The sequence below is a fragment of the Mustela erminea genome, chromosome 7 (assembly GCF_009829155.1).
Source record: "Mustela erminea isolate mMusErm1 chromosome 7, mMusErm1.Pri, whole genome shotgun sequence".
In the NCBI taxonomy this organism is placed as follows: domain Eukaryota; kingdom Metazoa; phylum Chordata; class Mammalia; order Carnivora; family Mustelidae; genus Mustela; species Mustela erminea.
Genome location: NC_045620.1, coordinates 27,240,955 through 27,263,358, shown reverse-complemented (window position 1 = coordinate 27,263,358; position 22,404 = coordinate 27,240,955). Strand labels below are relative to the sequence as shown.

Sequence of the window (22,404 nt, the reverse complement as noted above, 5' to 3'; positions counted from 1 at the left end):
CAGGTCATGATCTCAGGGTCTTGGGATTGAACCCCACATCGGGCTCTCTGCTCAGCACGGAGGCTGTTTCCCCCTCTCTCTCTGCCTATCTCTTCATCTACTTGTGCTCTCTCTCTGTGTCAAATAAAGAAATAAATAAATCTTAAAAAAAAAAAATCAGAAAAGTGGATACCTGGGGGATGGGCAGGAGAGAGAGCGCTGGTGCCCGGGAATGTTCCTCGTCTTCATCTGGTGGTAGTCACACAGCTGTGTACTCGCATAAAAATTCACTGAATTGCACACATTAGATGTTTGTGCTCCAGGTATTTTATTGTATTTTATATCTTACTTACAAGTCAGCTAGCCAGGCAGGTAGGAAGGAGGAAAGAGAAGCCAAGGGAAGGGAGAAAGGTGAATGCAGTGATCCCAGGCAGGCCTGGCTTCCAACACGAAGTGAAGGTGTCTGTGCTTATGTCTTTCTGCAAATGGTGGGCAGAGGGGCACCAGGGTCAGGACTCGGCAGCAGAAACAGAACAGAGGAGTGGCGGCTGGTATGCCCCTGTCTTCGCCGCCCCCTGCCCCAGGCCTCCACGGTGGAAAACAGAAAAGTGGAACTTCAGAGTCACATGTACTGTCCATGGGACTTCAGTCACAGTCTTCACCTTCCCTGGGTCTCGGGCTTCTCACCTGGAAAGTAAGGGCAAGCTTCTCAAAGAACTGTGAAGACTGAGACACTGGCAGGAGCCTGCTGCTCTTCCCAGCCTCGTCCCGCACGAGGACAGAGACACCCATGTGGGAGACCAGCCCGGCAGGGCTGCCAGCTGAGAGGGACCGGAGGATCCCCGGCCTCACATCGAGGACCCGGACTCATCTTGTTTCCTTCTCAGTAAAATGCCTCCCCTCCTGCAGGTGTCCTTTCCGCCCCCCACCCCACCTCGAGTGAGTGATCTCCGCTTTTCTTTGACTCGGTTTGCTCATCTCTAAAATGGGCAATGGTACCGGTGCCTGCCCCATCCGGTGGCTGTCAAGATGCAAGGAATTTGCACTCACGGCAAGGACAGGAACAAAGCAAGGACTCGGGGGAGCTGATACAGCTATCCATGCCTACACGCTGCCCGCACTCCCACCGTGTGGCACCCGGGGACCCCGTGGGGCTGGGCACACCCTTCATGCAGGCGAATGGCAAGGGCACCCCAGAGCACCCTGCCTCCTGAGGCCACTGCCTGCCAGGCTGAGCAGCTCAGCTGTACCGGGGCCAGATGCATGGTTCTGCCAACTGCGCCAAGAGAGGCTGTCACTCGGTGGCACAAAGGCAGCTTCTCACACTCGTGGTGGGCGGGGCCCAGGGAAGCGCTCCAACCACCTGGCTGGGCAACTGCTCCTGGGGCGGCCTGGCCCTGCGCCTGGGCCCCCCATCTCTGCACAGTGGAAGGATGGGGGAAGCGGGAAGGGGAGCAAGATGCCTAGTGGACAAGGAGTAAGCAAGGGCCCCAGAATCTGGAGGGAGGGTGGGAGGAAGACAGGGAGGTAGCACGGACAGCAGGAGAAGAAAAGGAGGGCGGGGAGAGCATTAAGGGGGAGCAGCAGACACCTAACACCTGCAGGGGCCGGGCCCTGGCCTCACCTACTCCTCAGAGAAACTTCCAGGACACATAATGTTAGGCTCCCATTTTGCAGTCCAGGAAACCAAAGCACAGAGAGGTTAGGTAACAGGCCCGAGGTCACACAGCCAGCAGGTGGCAGAGCTGAGATTCCAACCCAAGGCAGCCAGAATCCAGGCTTAGCCATCATGAAGGTGAAGAGGAGGGAAAGGGGTGGGGGAAAGCAGGAAAAAGACTGGATCCAAAAAAAAAAAGAAAAAAAGAAAAAGAAGACAAACTGTGAGAAGAGGAGAAAAAGGAGAGGAAGGAGAAAAAGAGAAACAGAAGGAAAGAAAGCGAAGATGGAAGAGAGACATGGGGGCAAGAATTAAGGAGGGAGGGAGGGGCGCTTGGGTGACTCAGTGGGTTAGGCCTCTGCCTTTGGCTCGGGTCGTGATCTCAGGGTCCTGGGATCCAGCCCCGCATCAGGCTCTCTGCTCGGTGGGGAGCCTGCTTCCTCCTCTCCCTCTGCCTGCCTCTCTGCCTACTTGTGATCTCTCTCTGTGTCAAATAAATAAATAAAATCTTAAAAAAAAAAAAAAAAAGAATTAAGGAGGGAGGGAAATAAGCAGCAGAGGGGGACGGAGGCCTTCTGCCCGCCCTCTCCCCTCCCCAGGCTCCCTCACACCCTCTCCTCAACTGCAGGGGCTGTTTCCTGGGTCACACACAGGGCTGGGGACCACCCTGACCCCCACGTCAGGCCAGGTTGGTCCACCGGAAACAGCAGCTTCCCTGAGAGGGGGTCGGGTCCAGCTGCTGCCCCAAGGCTGTGTTCTCAGACTCACACCCTCTGGCTTCTGTGCACCTTCGGGAGGCGGAGCCCTCAGCTTCAGCCGCAGGCAGAGCCGGGCCAGAGAAGTGGGCCTGAACACAACCGAAGGGCTTTCTCGCTCTTCCTCTTAAAGCTGTCTCCCAGGCGGGGCCACCAGAGGCCCACCAGGCCCTCACAGGGGCAGCCTGCTGAGAACACAGAGGAGAGGAAGGGAGAGCCCAGGCCCAGGGCTCAGCCTCCACCAAGCCTTCTATGTGGGCTACATTGTCTAGAGAAGCAAACAGCAGCTCCAAGCCTGGGGCAGTGTTGACTCCTCACTAGGACTCCACACACGTCCATGGGGGCCCAGCTGGGTCTTTGGAGTCTGGGGACCTAAGGTCTGGTCTGGGATGGCCTGAGATCCCTCTGAGATTGTCGCCCAATTTAATTCTATGTGTTTCTGAACTTCTCTGGAGGAGACACTTTGGTTTCCATTAGACTCCAAAGAAGTCAGATCTCCCCAAAAGTCATTCTGAGACATTGAGCTCGAACAGTCAAACAGTGACTTAATGAATTGAGAAAATCACAGAAGAGGGGAGCTTGAATCTTGGGACTCTGAGGGTGGGGGCCTGAAGTGTTGTAACCTGTTTATCTCTATGGTTGGTACATAGTGGGTGTCCAATAAATGTTTGTGAATGATGAGAGAGAAGACAGAGACGACAGAGCAACAGGAACCAAGAAAGGATGGGAAGATGCCCTCTTGATCTGATCTGATACTGCAGAACAAATCACACCCAAACTTAGTGACTCAGAACAGGAATCATTTAGTAGGTCTCATGCTTTCCCTGGGTCAGGAATTTTGAGACCTGTTTGGCTGGTTGGTTTGGGGGCTGCACTCATCCGAAGGTTTGACCGGGACTGCAGGATCTGCCTGCAAGGTGGTTCATTCATGGGACAGCCAAGTTGGCCCCAGCTGGAGGTGGGACTTCAGTTCCTTGCCATGCAGGCCTTTCCTCCAGCTGCTTGAATGACTCCATGGTGTGGCAGCTGGCTTCCCCAGAGTGATGGAACCTGAGACCAAGACAGAAGCTCCAATACATTTCATGACCCAGCCTTGGAAGTCTCACTCTGCCATTAGCACAAAACCTTGCTGATTACACGGGTTCACTTTGTTAGAACTGAATAAGGGCTTGAAAATCAGAAGAGATCATGGGGCCCTGGCAGGGGCTGGAAGTCACAGAGGAGTTCAAGAAGCCAGAGGAAACCCTGAGGAAGTCAGATCCCTGCAGGTGACAGCTCACCCACAGACAGTGGCCCTGCTCTGCACAGAGCTGGGGTCAGGTTTCAAGTCCAGCACTTGAGCACACGGGCCAGGCCAGACTCCACTTTCCACGTCAGTCCTAGCCACACCTTCCCCCACAATCGCAGCATCCAGACCTGCTAATTCCCATCAACTCTCTAAAAGCAATATGAATTCTCTTACCTTCAAGACTGTTTCTGCTCCTTCCCCTGCCTTGAATGCCCTTCTCACTTTCTCTCCTCTCAGGCTACCTCCTCCAGGAAGTCTCCCCGAATGCATCCCTAAACGTCTCAACCACCTGCCCCAATCCCCAGTGCCACTCCAATGTCTACGTAGAACCCCCCATACCATGTTTGCCTCCCCTCTGCACCGTAAATGCCCTGAGTTGGAGGGTGGACCCACAGGTGCCCATCGCTGTGTGCTGAATGCATGAATGATGGCTGGATACATCCCACACACAACAGGGAGACCCCTTGGGCCTCAGAGAGGCACTGAGGCATGGCTGGGCCTTGGTGTCCCCACTGGAGGATTGTTCGGGAGGCTCCTTCCAGGCCCAAGATTCTGCTATTATATCTCCCTGGAAACATTCAAGACATGGCACCTTGAAATTAGAAGAGACGGGTCAGCGCAGGGTTCAAATCCCAGAGCCTCCACTTACTTCACTTGTCTGATCCGGGAAATCATTGACCTCTCCATACCCAAGATTCCTCAGTTATAAAAGAGGAGAATGGTCTTCACCTTTCAGGGTAGTTGGAAGGGAAGAACCCTAGGGCACGAGAGGGGCTCAGATCCTGGCTCCATCATGGGACTGATCACCTAATCTTTCACTGCATCAATTTTCTCACCTACTAAATGGGGCCAGCTATATTTGAGTTCTCAGGTTGGGTCAGAAACTGCATTCATCCAGGTGAATGCTCCGCCCAGAGCCTGGCACACAGCAGATGCCCGTGGCAGCCATGGATATGGCATTCAGTCTCCCTTCCTGGAGAATGTGTCCTTCAGGTTCAGGGTCAGCAGTGGCAGCACCTTCAGGGTCCCCCTCTGCTTTTGAGTCAGATCACACCCAGGCAATCCCAGCCAGTGTCCGAGCCAGCACAGGAACCCGGGACTGGCTACTGCTGCCCGAAGATGTCAGGCTCCTATAGGGGATGAACTCTTCTCCGGAGCTCCCTGCTGGGTTCCCATCAGCGGCTGAGGCTGTCCCCCTCTGTCCTCCTTCTGCAGGAGCCCTGGCCCAGCAAGCCTCTTATTGTGCCAGCTCCATCTCAGCGTCCGCACCTAGGGGCACCCAAGCGGACTGAGCACGCAATGCAGTGGTGGTTCTCCAAGTGTCCCTGGGAGGTGGCAGCAGCAGCATCTCCCGGGAACCGGCTCGACCTTGACACGCACACGTGAGGACTTGGAGCACGGCTGTCGTGGAGGGGAGCTAGTGTGAAGACATCACAGTGGCAGGATGGCCAGAGTGGGGCTGTGTTTTGTGGAAAGGGAAGAATGCTCGATCACAGCCTCACCCCCCAGGTCCCTCCCTCCCCCAAATCCAGAGGAGTGAAGGAACAGGCCCCTCTCCCTACCCCACTCGAGGGAGGGGTCCAGTCCAGGCCTCCAGCTGGAGACTTCACAGGCTCTGGGTTTGTGAGGCTGCCTACAGCCCTGCCCCCTCCCCCCCCACTCCCCACCCCTCCCTTTCCCTTTCCTCCCCAGGGGCACCCCAGCCCTGCCTTCCTGCCTCCTCTTTGTCTGCCAATCTGTCTCCATCCCAAGATGAGCCCTGGGTCTCCGCCAGCCAGTCTGTGCTCCACCTCAGGACCTGGAGGAAGAGGCCTCTGGGCTCCCAACTGCCTCTCACTTAACCCGGGGAGAGGTCCAGGGATGGTTTGTGTTACTCCCAACTGCCTCTCCCTTACCCCGGGGAGAGGTCTGGGGATGGTTTGTGTTCCTGGCCTCCCGGACCCAGCCTCAGTCAACAATCACCCCTCCTGATCAGGAGCCATACTCTCCCCTCCAGGCTGCTTAAAGCCTCATCATGTGACAAGTAAGGAACTAGGGAACAGAGAGGTATAGAGGCTCGCCTGAAGTCACACAGCAAGAAAGGGGAGCAGCCAGGATTTTGATCTTGCTCTCTTTCCACCTGAGCACCCCCACTCTCAGGTCCCAGCAGGTAGCAAGTGACAACAGGGAGGTGGTCATATGTGACAGGTATTCTGTTGGCCTCAAGGCCTTTGTGAGCTTGTCCTTCTCCCTGACGCCACAGCCCATCAGAAAAGGCTCGGAAACAGGCGGACAGAGCTGCCTTTGCTTTTCTAACCTGGCAGGAGGGTGATGGGTTGGGGCCTTCCTTAATGGGTACCCAGCATATCCCCTGTCCAGCCCTGCCTCAGGGAACCCTGGAAGGCGAGGGCCAGAATATGAGTGGCACTAAGCATGGGCACGTTTCCTGAGCGCTATGTGGCAGGCCTGGTTAGCACAGCATCTGCAGACACCGTCCTGTGCAACCCTCAGCAGGATCCCACGACAAGATGTGCTTATTCATGGATTCAGTCACAAGCCTCAGAGAGGCTAAGAGTCTTACCCCTAATGGTCCTAAACTCACCTGTCCATTTTACAGATGGGAAAATTGAGGCCCAGAGCAGTGGTGTGATTTCTTCAAGGACACACATCTAGCGAGTGTCAGAATCGGCCTTTTCCGGGAAGCTTACCTAATGAGAGGAATCAGAGTCCATTCATACAGCACGTCCTGGTTTGTGACTCTCATCATGTCTCAGGAAGGCAAGGGTTTCCATTGTTCAATGGTTGTTTGGGGATTCCTATAGGATGTGCCAATTTAGTTCTAAGAGCTTGATAAATATTCGCTCATTTAATGCTCACAAATACCTTACAAGGTGGGTGTATTGATTATCCTGCTTTTGCAAACAAGGAAACTGAGGGAGCTTAAGTAATCTGCCTAAGGTCATGCAGTCAGGATTCAAATTCAGGCTACTTGAGGTTTTAAGCATTATTATGTCCTGTCCTTTAACAGCTGGAAAACCTGAGGCTTGAGGAGAGGACATGACTTGCCTATAACCCCTGTCTCCAGCCCAGGGCTGGCCCCCATCTCAGCAGTATCCTTTCTCGTCCACATTTGTCGATTAGCAAATGCTGACTGGGAGCCTTTTTTGCAGGAACAAACCCAGCAGCCGCCTTGCCCAAAACACACCCACAATACAGAGGGATGAACAGGTTCATGAGGGCACCAGAGGTGTCCATGGGGGCACCTGGCAGGGCACTGACCTACCCTGGGAATAAGGGAAGACCTGTAGAATTCTGATCCTTGAGTAGAGTCTCCAAGTTCAAGGGGCAACTTTGCCAGGAGGACAGGGAGGAGTGAGGTAGCCCAAGCTAAGGAAGCAGCATGTGCAAAAGCCGGCAGCATGAGAGAGAAGGCAAGTTGTCAGGAAGAGTTCCATTCAGCCCTGAGTGAGGGTGAGGACAGAAAAGTCTAAACAAAGAAGATGGCAGGAGGCCCCTGAGCGAATCAGGACACTGGAGTCCCGGCCACAAATCTGCCGCAGTGTCACAGAGTGACCTCAGTATCCCCTCCATACATTGGTGGAGGGTCAGCGTCTAAGCGCCCTGCCAGCTCCCAATTTCAGCTGATGAAGTCAGGGTGGATTTGAACAGGAGGATTGTTCGGATGGGAGAGCTGGAGGCAAGGAAAGAAGGGCATTCTAGCCGTGCCGGGGTGGCTCAGTTGGTTAAGCAGCTGCCTTCAGCTCAGGTCATGATCTCAGGGTCCTGGGATTAAGCCCCATATCAGGCTCCCTACTCAGTGGGGAGCCTGCTTCTCCCTCTCCCTCTACCTGCCACTCCGCCTACTTGTGCTTTCTCTCTGTCAAATAAAAAAATAAAATCTTAAAGAAAAGAAAAAGAAAGAAAGAAGGGCATTCTAGAGGGTCCCCTAGAAGCAAAGGTCCAGAGGAAAGAAAGTTCAGGGCAGTTGTTGAAAAAGGACAGGAAATGGCTTGTATCAAGTGTCCCCAGGATGGTGTCCATAGAGGAAAGCATGCAAAGAAGTCATATCAGTCTGGACTCTTCAGTCACAAGTGAAAAAAAGAAAAAGAAATTATTGATTTTTATAACTAAGAAGGCCAGGTTATGGGCTTCAGGCATGGCTGGATCCAGTGCTGACATTTTGTGTGTGTGTGTGTGTGTTTGTGTGCGTGTTTAAGATATTATTTATTTATTTGAGAAAAAGAGAGAGAGCACAAGCTAAGGAGACGGGCAGAGAGAAAAGGGGAAGCAGGCTCCCCATGGACCAGGGAGCCTGACTCGAGGCTCAATCCCAAGACACCAAGATCATGACCCCAGCCAAAGGCAAATGCTCAACCAATCCAGGCACCCCCAGGTGCTGACATGTTACTGTGAAGATCCTGTCTCACCCTCCATCTTGATTTTGATTTCTTTTTTTAAAGTTTATTTATTTATTTATTTAAAGATTTTATTTATTTATTTGACAGAGGGAGACACAGCGAGAGAGGGAACACACGCAGTGGGGGTGGGAGAGGGAGAAACAGGCTTTTTGCTGAGCAGGGGGCCTGATGCGGGGCTGGGATCACAACCCAAGCCAAAGGCAGATGCATAACAACTGAGCCACCCAGGTGCCCTATTTATTTATTTTTAGAGAGAGTAAAAGCTTGTGCAGGCACAACTGAGCAGGATGAGGGGCAAAGGGAGGAAGAATCTCAAACAAACTCCCCACTGAGGGCAGAGCCCAACACGGAGCTCGATCCCCAAACCCTGAGCTCATGAGCTGAGCCCAAACCAAGAATCAGATGCTCAACTGACCGAGCCACCCAGGCGCCCCTTGACTTTGATTTCTTCATTGTCAGTTTTACTCTCAGGGAGACTCTAACCTCATGGAGGCAAAGGTGGCCACGCATAGCTCCAAAGTCCATCACATGAACTACACTGGTGGAAAAAAAAAGATTCTCAGACCCTCCCATGACATTATTCTGGACCCTTTCCTTTTCCTCCCATCTACCATTAGAGTCATCCTCAAATCTTATTGGATCTGCCTATAAAAGACATTCAGAATCTACTCACTTCCTCCCACCTCCACTGATAACAGCCTGGTCATGCTCTTCTCTCTCTATTTTATTTATTTGTTAATATTTTTATTTTATGTAGACTCCATACCCAGCACAGAGCCCAGTGGGAGCTCAAACTCACAACCCTGAGATCATGACCTGAGCCAAAACCAAGAGTCAGTTGCTTAACCGACTGAGCCATTCAGGCCCTTGACTTCTATTTTATTTTTTAAATTGAGGTATCATGTTCGTGTAGATCAATGAATCTTCACACAATGAGCACATGATGTAACTTTCAAGTGGATCGAGATATAGAAGCCTGAGAGCACCCCAGGAGCCCATCTCAAGCCCCCTCCTAGTTACTAACCCACTAATGGTATATCCCAGTCACCATCATCTGTTGCTAGATTTAGTGCATCAGTTCCCAGCTATCTCAAGCTTTCAGTCTTACATCTCTCCATTAATGCAGTTACTTCCATCAATTCAGATATCGTGTAAAATGTAAGTCAATAGATGTTTCTTCTCTTCTCAAAACATTTGCATAGCTCCCATTTCATTGGGTATAAAAGCCAAAGTTCCTACCACAGCCTGTAAGATCCTACAAAAGCTGACACCTCCACCCCCTCTCACTGCCCCCCACCACATCCCTTGCTCCATCTATACTCGCCTCCTTCTGTTCCTCAAACGCTCCCAGGCACATACGCACAGAGCTGTTGTACATGCTGTTCCCACTGTCTAGAATCCCCTCCCCACCCACTAGTCCCCATATTGTCATGGTTCCTTCCATCACCTCCTCTGAGTCTGTATTCAAATGTCCCCTTCTGATAACTGCTCCCATCCAAGATGGGGTATCAGGGACTGGATTTACTCTCCCTCTTTAAACAAACAAAGCAAACAAACAAACCAGGCAAAATATGAGATGAAAGTTTTCAAGACACCAGGCATCAGGCAACAAAGTGATTTCTGACAGGTGGGAAGTAAAGAAGATAAGCCCTCTGATGGCCCCAATGTATTGCCTGGGAGGAGTTTCCAGATCCTAGTACAGGGAAGGGGAATGTAGGTGAAACCCAGAAGATTCCCTGAGTTAAGGAAATTTAGCTGAGAGTCCAGGAAAACCAAGGGGAACTGAGTTTGCAGGACAGAGTATCAGAGAGTAGAGAGCTGATGATCCCAGAAATCTGCAGAAAGTATTAGGCTGAGCATGGGTTGATGCTTTTGTCTGATAATACTACTCCGGTTTGGGGAAAAAACATGGGTGAAGACTAGATAACAGTATCCAACAGCCACACAGGACCAAAAATAGAGCCAAACAGAAATAAATCATAACCCATAGGGCACTGGTTATGGTATTCAGGAAGGTCCTTTCTCAGTCTTGGTAAAGAATTACCCCTTAACAGAGCACTGCTCTGAACCCACCCGACAAATCATAAAAGCAAGAATAGAAAGCATCAAATATTTCCAGGTAACATAACTGAATCTCAGAGCAAAATTCAAGAAAATATAGAAATATAAAAATATATAGCTTCCAACAAAGGTAAAATTCACAGTGTTTAGCATCCACACAAAAATTACCAAGCATGCAAAGAAACAAGAAAACATGATCCATAATGAGGAAAATAATGAATTACTGGAAACTGACATAGAAGTTGTAGACAAGAACATTAAAAGAATTATTAAAACTGTATTCTGTATGTTTAAAAGTTAGAGACCCATGGAAGACATTAAAAGATCCAAATGGAATTTCTAGAAATGAAAACTACAATGTCTGACATGAAAAATATGCTGAGAATAATGGCTGACCAAACACGGCAGAAGAAAAGATGAATGAATTTGAAGACATAGCAAATAGAAACTTCAAAATGGAACACAGAGAGAGATAAAAATAATAATTATAAAAAATGAAAAAGAAGAGCATCTGGAGCTTTGGAACAACTTCAAGCAGCCTAATGTGTAACTGAAATCCCCAAAGGAAATATTTGAAAGAGAATGGCTGAGAGGTTTCAAATCTGATATAAGGTATAAACCTATAGATCCAAGAGGTTCAACAAATCACAAGCACATGAGACAGAAATTGGGACTCCTGGGTGGCACAGTCATTAAGTGTCTGCCTTCAGCTCAGATCATGATCCCAATATCCTGGGATCGAGCTCCACACTGGGCTCCCTGCTCAGCTGGGATTCTGCTTTTCTACCCCTCACCCCCGCTCTTGCACTCTCACTTTCACACTTTCTTGCCACATGCACTCTCTCTCCCTCTCAAATAAATAAATAAAATCTTTAAGTGAAAAAAATCTTTAAAAAGAGAAAATTATCCATCTTGATCAAATTGCTCAAAACCAGTGACAAAGAGGAAAATATTTTAAAAACAGAGAAAAAAGGCTTGTTAAACAGAGAAACAAAGATCAGGATAATAGCAGATTTCTTGTTGGACATTGGATAGGAGAGAAAATAGTGGAGCAAATCTTTTAACTCAATGAAAGAAAAAATGTGACAACATAGAATTCTATACCCAGTTAAAATATCCTTCAAAAAATGAAGGCGAAATAAAAACATCTTCAGACATACAAAATTGAAAGAATTCCTTACCAACAGATCTGCACTACAAAAAGTGATAAATGAAATCCTTTAGACAGAAGAAAATTGATACCAGATGGAAATGCAGATCTACGCAAGTGAATAAAGAACACCACAAATGTTAATTACATGAGTAAATTTTAAAGATTTTTCTTATTACTTAATGTCTTTAGAAGATAATTTACTGTTTCAACAACAACAATAATATTTTGTGGAGTTGTAACATCTACATAACTAAAATATAGGACAATAAAACCAAAATCAGGAAGAAAGGGAAGTATAGTTTTATAAGGTCCTAATATCACTTGACAATAGACTGAGGGCAATTAGAGGTATATACTATAAATTTTAATGCAAACCAATGAAATAACAAAATGAAGAATTAAAGCTAATAAACCAACAAAGGAGGTAAAATAGAATAATAAAAAATGCTCAATTAATCAAAAATAAGGCACAAAAAAATAAGAAAAGTGAAAAAAGAGCAGATAGGATAAATGGGAAACAAATATGGAGCAAACAAATGGACTTAAATCTAACCATATCAAGAATCACATTAAATGCAAATGGTCTAAAACACCCCCAATTAAAAAGTAGAGATTGCCAAGATTGAATTAAAAAAAAATATGTACCACCTACAAAAAAAAAAAAAAAAAAAAAAAAAAAAAAACAGAACAAGACAAAGAAAACAAAAAACCACTTTAAATATAAAGACACAAGTTAAAAGTAGAAGGATGGAAAAATATATATACCATGCTAGAACTAATCAAAAGAACACGAAGTAGCTGAAACAACAGAAACTTATTTCCTCACAGGAAGTCCAAGATCAAAATATTAATAGGTTTCTTTCTTCTGGGGTCTCTCTGTTTGACTTGCAGCTGGCCACCTTCCCACTGTGTCCTCATGTGGTCCTTCCTCTGTGAACACACATCCCTTGGATCTATTTGTGTATCCAAATTTCCTCCTCTTTTTTTTTTTTTAAAACAGTTATTTATTTATTTATTTATTTGAGAGAGAGAGACCTCTCATGCACGCAAGTGGAGGGGAGGGGCAGAGAGAGAGAGAAAATCATAAGCAGGCTCTATGCCCAGCACAGAGTCTGATGCAGGCTGGATCTCACCACCCTGAGATCATGATCTGAACCAAATTCTAGAGTCAGGTGCTTAACTGACTGGGCCACCCAGGGGCCCCCACATTTCCTCTTGTAAGGACACCAGTCAGATTGGATTAGGGACCATCCTGAAGGCCTCATTTTAACTTACTTACCACAATAAAGGCCCTGTCAACAAAATACAGTCACATTCTGAGGTAATGGGCATTAGACCTTTAAGTTTTAGAGGGACACAATTCAGCTCATAACAGGAAGGGAAGGGAGAAAGGATGCGGGAGAAAAAACACTCACAAATACACTCAGAAAAAGAAAAGCTGACTTTGAATACCTAGTCTAGAGAAAGCCAATGTTAAATCATTGTGAAATTTTCATGATCCAATTCCTAAAAGGATCAGAATATATATTTAAGGGGAAAAAAACATTGGGGGGGGCTGTTTAATATCAAACAAAGGTTATTTCAGAGCAAAGAATTTTACCAGGGATAGATATAAGGTTATTTTATAATGAATAACAGGTCAAGTAATCAAAAGCACCTAATATTTTAAATGTTTATATCCCTAATGGGCAGAGATTCAAAATACATGAAGCAAAAACTGACAGACTTGCAAAAAGAAAGAAATCCACAATTACAGGCTGGAATTTCAAATCTCAGTAATTGAAAGAATGAACAGAAAATCAAATGTCGCCTTCTTAGTGTGTCCTACCTTGACCATCAATTTTAACTACAACCCCTCACTCCCTGCCCATCTCTCCTATACACACCACCTTCTAACAAAATATTTATTTTAATTAATTTATTTGTATAATGCCTGGAAAAGTGTCTGACACCTTTTTTTTAAAAGAAAATTCTAAAAAAAAAATCTGTTGAATAAAGACACAATTTGAAAGACTGTTCATTGCTGTTATTATGACTAGTATTCATGTGACTTTGCATGTAGTCTCATTGTTTTAAAGATTTTATTTATTTATTTTAGAGAGAGAAAGCAAGGGAGTGTGAGCGGGAAGGGTGCAGAGGGAGAGGGAGAGAATCTCAAGCAGACTCTGTGCTGAGCTCGGAGCCCAACACAGGCCTCAGTCTCACGACCCAGAGATCATGACCTGAGTGGAAACCCAGGGTCAGCCCTTAACTGACTGAGCCACCCAGGCACCCTGTGACTTTGCATGTAGACTTCATTGTGATTTCAAAGGTCAGAACCCAACAAAATCAATATGGGAGCCCCATATTCCTAGAACATAGGGGCGGAATTCCAGAATGTTTGAGGAAGATGCATAGAATGTCAATAGTCTAAAAAATCATAAGCCTACGACGTTAGAATTTGGGGATGTTAGGAGCCAGAACATCAGAATCAGGGATGAGGGTTGACAAGGGATCTAAACCGAGGGGGGTTAGTGTGGTTTGGAGGGGGGTTGTTCAGAGTCAAACAGCGTTTTTTTTTGTTTTTTTGTTTTTTTTTTTTTATTCCTCTGCTGGTTCTGAGTGTCTCCTAATAGTACCCATACAGAGGTATATACCCAGCTAACTAAATCAGCTTAGCAAAGGAACTGAGACGCTAGCCACCCGTGGCCTCAGGGGCTGTGGGAATGAGGGGAGTGAGGGGGCGGGGTGAGGAGCAAGGCTGTATTTCTTATTTCTCCCTTTTAATTCAGCTCCTGCTCACGGGGCCCCTTCTGGACAGTGGGCCCGTGAGGCCTTTCAGTCACGCAAGACTGGAGCCCGTCATTATCAGAGGGAACCACTACTTCCTGCTCCTCAGGAATAAGGGGGAGAGGCCAGAGCCTACTGAGGCCTGCCCATCTTCCCAGGGAACCCTGCCCCACAGCCCCAGGCTGGCTAGGGAAGCTGGGTCCTAGGGAGTGGGAGATACAGTGCAGAGGGTGTCCATCTCTAGGCCTAGGAGGATAGCCTTCAGTGCCCCGGCAATGTGGCCTTCTGTCAGGGGTCGCGGTGGGAGGGGTCCAGCAAGGGCAGCCCGAGTCTGCACACATCCTCAGTTGTTCTGCTTTGTTTTTATCACAGCTCTTATTACCCACCAAACCTCAGGTCTTCTGTGTTTATCTTACTTTTTTTTTTTTTAAGATTTTATTTATTTATTTGACAGAGAGAGATCACAAGTAGGCAGAGAGGCAGGCAGAGAGAGAGAGAGAGAGGAGGAAGCAAGCTCCCTGCCGAGCAGAGAGCCTGATTAGGGACTCGATCCCAGGACCCTGAGATCATGACCTGAGCCGAAGGCAGCGGCTTAACCCACTGAGCCACCCAGGCGCCCTTTATCTTACTTTTCATTCCTCTCCCAAACCAGATCGTGAGTCGATGAGGGCCGCCAACAGCTTCTCCTTTGCTCACGCTGCCCTCACCTGGTGGGGCAGCTATGGATTCGGCCCACGGCAATCTTCCATCCCTATTGCTGGTGGACTGCATGGAGGAAGCAGCTTCTTCAGCCCCCATGCACAGGGATTCTCCCAACACTGGGTGGGTCACAGTCTCTGTGAACAGAAGTGAAGACTGAAACCCCGGCCCACACACTGGCATGCTGGGGCGGAGGCTCCCACTCCCCCACCCCCACCAAGACCCCCAGCCCCAAGCTCTTTGGAGATCACAGATTTTGAGCCCACACCCAGGCTCTACCCCGCTGCCCAGGAGAGAGATGAAACTCAAGGGCCTCTTAGCATCACCATCTTTAACCCATCCATTTTCAACTGTGGCCCTGTGCCCATCTAGGGAAAACCACAGAAAATCTAAGAACCAACACTTGTGAGCACCTGCTCTGTGCCCATCCCCTCTACCATGCCTGCACACAGAGTCCTTCCCTGACACACAATCTCAGGCAGTGAGTGGGGAGCATTTTTCTGAACCGCATGCTGAACCCCTTGCCATGGGCCTCTACAACAGCCTTGGGTTTACCCTCCATTGAGGACCCTGCTCTCAACATTACCGGAACCAGGCTGCCTTTTTGAGGCTGGGTCAACTGCTGGCAAAACCCCAGGAAAACGCACAAAGAAGCACGATTTATCAGGCAAATTCCCGGGGACTCTCCCTCCCACCCCTCCACCCCACCCCACACACACTCCCATCCACCACCACTCTTGCCATTGAAGCCTGCAGACCCCCAAGCCGAGAACCAGGCGTTACACACCTGGGGTACAGGATGGGTAGCAGGGTCCCCTCTTTTTTGGACACTGCTGGGAAGGCCCCTCCCCATTCCTCAGACTACGGCTGTGCTTCGCGGCCCCCCTTCTTAATTACTACCGCGCTGCTTAATTGGGCGGCCCCGGGAGCCTGTGCGTGTGTGTGTGCGTGCGCGCGCGTGTGTGTGTGTCGGGGGCTCGGGGGGCGTCACTCCTCACACATGGGGCGGCCGGGTGGAGTGGGGGTGCTGGATCCCTGCCCAGGAGCGAGACCCCTCCCCCAGCCCCCCGGCCGCTGGAGGATTGTGCAGCTCAAACAGATGGACCGAGCCGAAGGGGCGGGGGCGCGCTGACGGGGTGCGAGACGGCAGCGCGGCGGCCGGGCCTCCCGGCGCCCTGACAAAGGCGGGGGCCGGCGGCGCGGGGCGCCTTATCAGCGCGAGCAGACCGGGCGGCCGGGCGGGCGCCCGCGGCCGGCGTGCAGGCGCACAAAGGCCCCGGGCCGCGCGGGGAGGGGGGGCGGGGGGCGCGAAGATTAATTGCCCAATCAAGTTGTCGGCGCGGGGCGGGGGCGGGGCCGCGGCCCCTGGGGACGCGGGGCGGCGCATAATGAAGTGTGCAAAAAGTTAATTTGCTCTGCGACTCGCTGCTCGCCACAATCAAAGGCGGGCGGCTAGGAGGGGAGGAGTGAGGCGTGTGCCCCCCGCCCCAGCTTGCGGTCGGGGAACGGGTGGGAGGGGGGAACCGGGCACCCCCCAGCTGGGGAGAGGAGCGGAGGTCTCCAGACGTGATTTCGACCCCCCACTGCCGCTTGCCGTGTGTCCCCCGAAGGCCCCGTCCAGTCCCCTCTCCTGCACGCACAATGGTTGACATTTCTGGAGCGCTCGCTCTGTGCCGGGCACCGCGCCAAGCGCTTCCTGGTGTGTTCTTTGGTCTCACAACCTGAGGAGGTAGGGCTAGTGAGCTGAGCATCCCGTTTTGCGGAGGAGCCGGGGGCACAGAGATGCTAAGGAAGTGCTCCAAGGTCACACACAGGACCCTTACAGAGCCGACGCCGCTAGTGGAAAATGCCACTGTGGCAAGTGTCAGAGACAAAATACACCAGACAATGCGGGGGATGATTTTACTCAAGCTACCGCAGTAGGGAGCGCACGGGAGATCCCAAAATCAGACGTCCGGGCAGAGGGCGGAGCCCACAGGTTACAGGTGGGGAATTCAGAGCTGGGATTGCCTGGTCTCCTTGGTCAGCTAAACAGGAAATGTTTGCCTCTCCTTTCAGATAGGACAAACAGATGTAATCTCAGCTGATCAACCAGGAGAAAAAGAATGGGATGAGAGTCTTTCGCCTGAACAGCACGTTCAGGCAAAAGAAGAAAGGTCATAGGCGAACAAGGGAGCCAGCCATCTAAGTCTTACAAAGTTGTGAGAAAGATAGACAAGAGTCTTATCTAAGTCAGATGACGAAGGTGGTTGCTGGTGGTGTGCCATTTCTCTAAACGTAGAAGAGTAGTAGGATTTCCGAAAACAAAAGGTAGGAGAGATTTCTTAACCATTGCTGTCTTCTAGGTGCACAGCAGGGCCTGGGTAAAGTCTAACATTGTCAAAAGGCTGGCTGATAGCCTAGGTAGAGGCCTGGTACCCTGTTAACGGCAGCTTTGCTGAGTGGCTCTGAGCCACTGCCTGGTGAAGGACTCATCCCCCCTGGAATATAAATGCCCTTTTAGTCATTCCCCTGGGCATGCGACTTTAGACAAGTCATTTAACCTGTCCTCCGTAAAATGGGCCTGATAGTATCCCACCTTATAGGATACTATTATCAGTGAGAGCTCAAACAGCAGCACAAAGCAAAGCACCTGGAACGTGGTAGTGCTCAATTAATGTTAGCTGCAAGTACTATTATTTTCTCCAAAAGTAGTGGTATCAAGATTTGCAGTCAAGCTGCATGTGTTTCAGAGACAGCAAGCTCACCACCGGTTACACTGCCAGATCTCCACATAACTGATTCAGTCCTCAAACTCCAAATACATCCCAAACCAGTAGCCCTGGTCCTGGGCATCCTGAGAAGTAAAGAGACAGACCAGCCTGCCCCAGGCAGCTCGTCCTGTGAGGCAGGGCAGCCCTAAATGGACAGTGGCACAGAAGACACGGTGGCCGTGAGAGCTCAGGGGAGGCACCAAACATGGGTTTAGGGACAGTTTGGGGGTCCTGGAGGTTGTGTCCCAAAGGTCTGCAGATGAGCTGGCACCAAGGAGCAGCTGCCCCAGGCCCTCGCCTCTTCGGACTCCTCAGGAAGTAAATTCCGGGATGGGTTCACTGCCTGGCACCAACTGGGAGCTCCTGAGTCCTGGTTCTGTGACCCCACTGCCCAAGCCTGTCTCTGGGCTCAGGCAGGATCAGGGGATTAGGCAAGGAGCCCTTGAGGGTGACAGGAGCCCGGCTTGCAGGAAAGAAGAGGCAGGGTTACAACCAAACCAAGATTTATGGACCCTGATCATAATGATGAAAGAAAGAAAGAAAAAAGGGACGCGTGTTCGGCAATGCCCAGGGACCAGGACTGCTGCCCTGTTACCAAAAATGTCGAAGCTCTCGACTCTGCAAATTAGCATAAAACATGCTGTTTTGCATCGATTTGCATGTCATTTGCATGCTAATGACTTGACGCCACAATGCGCCCAGTCCCCTAAGCAGCTTCTGGTCCTTGCTTTTCTCCTAGCCCCTGCCCCTTGTCTTGCACTGAGAAAACCAGGAAATCTGGGTTCTAAGTTAGGCTGGGCGACTCATCCCTGTGGGGCCTGGGCTAGCTCCTGCCTCACTGTGAGTCTCAGTTTCCCTGACTGTGAGCTGAAGGAGACAAACTGAGCAAGGGTTTTCAAATTATGCTCCAGTAGCCCCCTTGGGGGCTGCAGACACAGAGACGGGGGAGCAGGTGGGGCGGGCACCCCCCCCCTTCCATCCCTTCCGAACAGCTGGGGCTCTGAGTAAAATTTCTCTTCAGCAATGCAGAGCTTCTCTCTTAAAAACAAAGACCAAAAGTTTACAAACAAACGGACTTAGTTATCTCCAGCAAATCTTTTTAGTACAACATTCTCTAAAGACTTGAATAGCACTAACAATCGGAGTTAAAATACACAGCACTTAGCATGTGGTGGACCCTGTTCCAAGCAACAGCTACACATAGCTCTACCTTGACACAACCCTGGACATACACACTATTATAATATCCCCATTTTATAGGTGGGTAAAATGAGGCACCAAAAGGCTGAGTAACTTAGTTCAAAGAGGAAGCCTAGTTCTAGAATTTACATGGTGAGTTTAGCTGGGTCAACTCTTCCATTATACAGATGACATTGAGGCTCAGAGACAGAAAGGGCATTTCTAAGTATAGCAACTGAACTGGCACTTGAATCTTCCTTGCTGCCTGAGCCCTGGGTTCTTTGCCAGGGGAAGGATGGCAGGAGATGGGAGGTCCAGGATTTCAAAGATGCTCAGGACCCTTCTCTCTTGGTCCAATGGACTCGCCAAGATGAGGGGTGGTTTATTCCCTGGCCACCCCCAGAGCCTGCTTCCTCCTCCTCGGCCAGCCTAATACCAGCTGCTAGACTTCAGGGACTAGGCTCCAGAACCAGCCAGGATGAGCCCCTAAATCACGGCAGCCAGCAGGCTAGTGAGAGCACCAGGTGTGCCTGTCAGAGCCGGCGCACAATGCCCTGCCCGGTTGTGCAGGTGGAGGCGCTGCCGAGGGGGCTCCCCTGCAGGGGGCTGGGGGTTCTATCTCCATGGAGGCAGGTGTGCCAGGCCAGCAGGTGCTCAGCCCCCACCCCTTGGGATCCAGCTGGGAAACCCCCAGATGCAGAGATGACTGGCCTCCCTGAGCAGTGCCCCACGGGGGGCCAGTCATCCCTCTCTCTGTTTAGTGTCCCTGGATGGCACCCTGGCCTTTCTCAAGCCCCTTCCCCACGGCCAACCTCTCCCTCTGCCACATCCCACCCTGCTCCAACCACCCTGGCCTTCTCTCTGCCCTTCCTACACCCCAAACTCCAACCTGCCTCTGCACCCTTGCATGTGCTGTTCCCTCTACCTGGAACACCCCTCTTGGCCCCTTCACAACCTTCGGGTCTCAGCTTGGGAGCCCCTTCCTCAGAGAGGCCCTTACCAGATCACCCCATCTAAAGTTAACTGCCAACACCTCCCTTCACCCGTACTTAACCTTGTTTCCTTTTCAGCCATTATCACAATCTGAATCATCTTGTTTATTTCTGTGCCTCCTCGTGTAGTTCGGGTCTCCACCGCTAGACACTCACTCCAAGAGAGTCAGGACTGTGTCTGTCTTCCAGAAATATAGTTCTCAATAAATATTTGTGGAAGGAATGAAAAAGGCGGGGGGAGAATAATAGCTCCCGCTGATTTATTTGGTGAGTGTCCGTCTCCCCCTCCCCCACCCCGCCCCAGAATCTCAGCTCCACCGGAGATAGGGATTGGTGTTGTTTTCTTCATGACTCTGATCCTGGGAGATAGCACAGAACCTGGTACACGGTAGGTGGTCAAGAAATATCCATTGCATGAATGAGCGCAGTGTGCAATGTCTCTGCCCGGGGAGGCAGGAGACCTTGGGTCCTGTGCGGCAAGCCACTGATGGGGTATAGGACTCTGGGCAATTTCCTTCCCTCCAGGGACTTCGGTTGTCCCATCTGAAAGCTGGACTCTGGACTCTGGACTACCTGCCACCATCACTATGGAGTGTTGGGGGCAGCCCACCTCCCTCACTCCCCAGGGGAGACAGATGGGGCAGATACCAGGAGGCAAGGGACCAGCAAGCCTAGATTCTGACCAAGACATGGCTACCAGGTGGCTCTGTGACCTTGGAGGAGTTACTGTCCTTCTCTGAGCCTCCATTTCCTCATTGGCCCCCAAGAGTTCTGCCCCCGCTGCCCTGGGGACTGCTGTGAAGATTAAAGTGAGAAAATGTATGTGTGGACCTGGTACATAGTAGGGGATTTAGAATCACAACCCTATTAACAGCCTCTGTAGCTAATCCTGTCCCATTACTTGGATTTCCCAAATAATCAGAGCAGAAGGGAGACCTGGGATGAGGGAGGAGGGATAGGCATGGTTTGAGTTCAGTGTCGGGACCAATGGGGAGATTGAGGTTGGAGAGGTGGGCCAGGGTGAGATCAGGCAGCCAGCCCAGGTTGCTTAATGGAGATGTAGCCTTCATGGTGAAAGCAGAGGGACCTACAGAAGGGTTTTACGCAACAAAGTAAAATGATCTGATCTGAGTTTCAAAACACTCCCTCTGGCTGCCAGGTTGCCACTATGGCTGATAGTGCCACTTTCCCATGCTCGCTACCTCCCTTTCCCTTGGTATTAGAACCCCCAGACAGACCTGAGCACGTGGACCCCAAGATGAGAGACCACAGTTCCTAGGCTCTCTCCATGAGGTGGCCATGTGTCTCCATTCCAACCAAGAGGAGGTAAGGAGACTACCATATGCAATTTCTGGAAGAGGTCTTTGTGGATTGCGGGGAACATTCTTTGCATCTTCCTCCTTCCCTTTGACTGGAATATGGACATGATAGCTGGAGAATGTGCAGCCATTTTGGACAAAGGTGTTGGAGATGGTGGAAAAACAAGACAGAAGCAGCCCGGGTCCCTGGGGATTGAGGAGCCATCTTGTCAGCCTAAGGCTGCCTGCCTCCAGACTCTTCATAAGAAAGAGAAACCAGTGTCTGTCTCCTTAAATTACTCTTCTTTCGGGCTTTCTGCCACACACGGCCAACTCCAAAACAAACAGGTCCAGTAGGCACAGATGATCTCAGAGCTCTGGAGCCTACCTTGAGGTGTACGAGGCAGAGGACTCTGCTGCTGGTCTTCTACTTCTTGCTCACATTAGCCCTGGAGCTCCTGAACCAGGCTGACCAGCTCAGCCCCCCTGGCTGGCATCCCTGATTAGACTCGGCTCTGACAGGTGCAGAGTTCCCCGGGACCTGAGACCAGAGATCTCACTGCTGTCCGTGCAGCTTTGAGGGGCAGGGCAGAGAGGACAAGGGCAGTGGCAGGATGGCACTGTCTGTCCTCATGGCAGCCCCTCCAGCCCCTCGTCTCCCACCCTCCGCATGACACCCAAGAGACCTTCTCAGTGTCCTCTCCCGATATCACAAATTCCACCTCGGTGCCTTCCTGTGCCACCGCCCCCCCACCCACCCAGGACCTTCAAGATGATGTCCAGTCACCTCTCTGGCACACCGGGTGTTGTAGAATGTGGCCTGATTCTTCAGGGCACGGCGGCGAGTCAGACTCGAAAACACGAATCCCAGTTCCACCTCTTCAGGGCTCTGCGTCAGCGCAACGCAACTTGCTAAGGCGTTTTAGGTCTTCATTCTCTTATCTCTGAAAGGGAGATGATTACAACAGTGGCTTCCTGTTGTCATGGGGCTTCAGTGAGTCAGTGTGACACTTCCCGGCATACACTGCTGTGTAACAAGCTTCCCCAAACAGTGTCATAGTCAAGCTCCTTGTGCTCACAGACTCGGAGGGGCTGGGAGTTCAGGCTGAGCACCCTGGAGATGGTTTCCTTCTGTGCTATGGTATCTAGGACCTCAGCCGGAAATAATCGTTGGTTGGAGGTCAGAATCATCCAGAAGTGTCTTCCCGGACATGTCCGGCTAGTCATGTCAAGACTAGTTCAGCTGAAGCTGTTGGCCGGAACACCTACGTGTGACCTCTCCTTGGGTCCTGGGCTTGCTCACAGCGTGGCGGCTGGATTTGCAGGGTGAGTGTCCTCTGAGACCCACGCAGAAGGGACATGGCCACTTCCGACCTGTCCTCAGAAGTCACTTCCGCCACATTTTGTTCCTGGAAACAATCACA

General features: G+C 50.5%; 1 long non-coding RNA gene across 2 annotated transcripts in view; it reads right to left on the bottom strand.

Annotated features, from left to right (window-relative positions):
• Positions 1-294: 294 nt before the first annotated feature.
• Positions 295-22,404, bottom strand: part of LOC116595129 — a 55,856-nt gene continuing 33,746 nt past the window's right edge. The window contains exons 1-3 of one of the 2 annotated variants that reach the window (XR_004287528.1): positions 15,546-15,633; positions 14,767-14,895; positions 295-666 (exon numbers count right to left, since the gene is read on the bottom strand). This is a non-coding gene — a long non-coding RNA (uncharacterized LOC116595129). Of the gene's footprint in view, positions 667-14,766; positions 14,896-15,545; positions 15,634-22,404 lie in introns of those variants that run through there. The other variant, XR_004287529.1, reaches the window with a different exon arrangement.